The sequence below is a fragment of the Octodon degus genome, unplaced genomic scaffold, assembly GCF_000260255.1.
Source record: "Octodon degus isolate 3935 unplaced genomic scaffold, OctDeg1.0 scaffold00002, whole genome shotgun sequence".
NCBI classification, from domain to species: domain Eukaryota; kingdom Metazoa; phylum Chordata; class Mammalia; order Rodentia; family Octodontidae; genus Octodon; species Octodon degus.
Window position 1 is genome coordinate 24,311,342 of NW_004524578.1, and position 2,324 is coordinate 24,313,665.

At 41.4% G+C, this 2,324-nt stretch overlaps 1 protein-coding gene across 1 annotated transcript in view; it reads right to left on the reverse strand.

Annotated features, from left to right (window-relative positions):
* B2m (beta-2-microglobulin) overlaps nucleotides 1-2,324 on the reverse strand; it is a 27,270-nt gene that overhangs the window by 1,185 nt on the left and 23,761 nt on the right. The window lies entirely within an intron of this gene.

Below are 2,324 nucleotides of genomic sequence, written 5' to 3' on the forward strand. Positions count from 1 at the left end.
TATATATATATAGTGCAGGACTACTGGGATGGCATTCCCTGAAAAAAAGACCATTTGTGTCCTTTGTAGCTAACCCTACATCCCTGTACTGATATGTACAGAGCTGGCTAGGAAAATACTGTACCTCCTCAATTGGCTTTAAGCAATGCAAAAGGGTCCAGCTGAGGCCCTGATGTATAGCTTTGAAACTATGCAATAGGTCAGCGATGCCACGCCTATAGTTCCCTCCTACTAGGCTGAGCTAGGCTGAGAGATGATGCACTGTTGGCTGGGACTGACCCTTAAGAAAGAGGCCGTGATATCCCAGGTCGGGAAGGCCAGACACCAAAGCTGAGGCAACCTACCAAAAGCACAAAATAGTTCCTCAGACTGTGTCATGCAGATTCCTCCAAACTTAGCAGCTACTGCTACTGGTACTCCTTCTGCATAGCTCTCTGCATACTGTAGAGGTGCTATTGGACCCCCACATAGCCCAGCTCACAGAACCCACACTTCCCGCCATTCTCACAGTCACTCTATCCCAAGCCACTCCCCTTCACGAATTAATAAAACCTAGGTCCTGTTCTAGAGCATACCTTCATTCCAGTGCGCCATTGTTCGGACTGGGCTTAGGACCCCCTTTATTCCCCACAGCTGCAGATGCATTGGTCTGTATTATCTATCTCTATGATGGGTTGCGCTGGAAGTGGTAGATTGGCATACACTTAATAGAAGTCCAATAACTCTTTCCTGGAATTACAAATATAAATTCCTCTGGACCAAGATGAGGCTGGAGTGGGCTCCCTATAATATAGGGTACATAACTAAAACTTTTTGGCAGTTATCCATTTAAACAAAGTTTGATTTTTTTTTTTTTTGAGGAACCGGGGATTGAACTCAGATCCTTGCGTTTGCCAGTCAAGCGCTTATCCTACTGAGCCATCTCCCCGGCCCCTTTAAACAAAGTTTGAGAACCACCGCTCTTGAAACTGAGAGCCCATCCTCATTCCATTCCCTGATGGTAGTAAGAAAAGGGGAATCCAAAGATCAATTTACAGAAAGAGATGCACAAACTATTTAAACACCCACAGAGAGAGTCACGACTCCACCCAAGAACTATTATAAGCTTATAAAACAATACCTCAAAGAAGTATTGTTCTAAAGTAAAAGTAAACTGAACTGATGTTCACATATTTGAGTTTCTAATAACAAGTAAGAAACAAGGGGGCTGGCAAGATAGCTCAGCGGTCTAAAGCGCCTGCTTAGACAAGAGCCCAGGGACTTCAGTTCAATCCGCAGCACCACATGCCGTGGCAGCCCTGCCCCCAGGTGGGCTGAGCCAGCCCAAAAAAAAAAAAATTCTTTCCCAGAATTCTCTAACAGCAGCAACAAGTGGACTTTGGAAGTTTTATCTGAGATTCTGTTCTAGGAAAGAGGGAATAGAGTTGAGCATTGGCCAGCGAGAGACTTGGTTTGAGTACACACACTAAAACTTTTGGGTACTTGACCTAGAAGTTACTTAAGTTCGCAAAACCTCAGTCTGTAAATCCTTTTTAAAATTTATTTTTAAACTTTAAAACAATGTATCATTAGTCAGTAGGGAAATAATGCATCATTAATCATTAGGGAAATGCAAACAAAGCCATAATGAAATATGTTTTCATACTCATTAGAATAGCAATAATAAAAAAAATACATTTTGAAGAGAATATAGAAAATTTGAAACCCTTACTGTTGATGGGAAAAATCATACATTCAGCTTTGGAATGAAGCTTGGAAATCTGACAGCTCTTCAGATGTTAAACATACACTACCATGTGACCCAGCATTTCTTTCCCAGGTACGTTATGTACCCAAAAGAACTAAAAATTTATATCCTCGGCCTGGGGAGATAGCTCAGTGGACTAAGTGCCTGCTTAGGCAGGCACAGGGATCAAGGTTCGACCCCTGATACCACAAGCCACGCCAGCCTCACCCGGGGGCTGGGTGAGCCGGCCACCAAGCCCCTGCATGGTGGCACACTCCTGTAATCCCAGCAGTGGGGAGGCTGAAAACGGGAGGATCATTATGAGTCTGAGCTACATAATGAGACTTTGTACCAAATACACAAAAAAGGAAATTTATACCCCACACATACTCATATATTCGAAAAGGAGAAATAGCACATATACCCATTTGAGTATTCTGGACTATTGGTAGTAAAAAGGACATGGATTACCATCAAAACAAATGAAAATCATTAAAAGTAAATTAATCATAATACATAAAATTATTTTTAAATAGTTTAGAACTTTATAGCAGTAATGCCTTTTTTTTTTTTTTTTTTTTTTTTTTTTTTTTTTTTT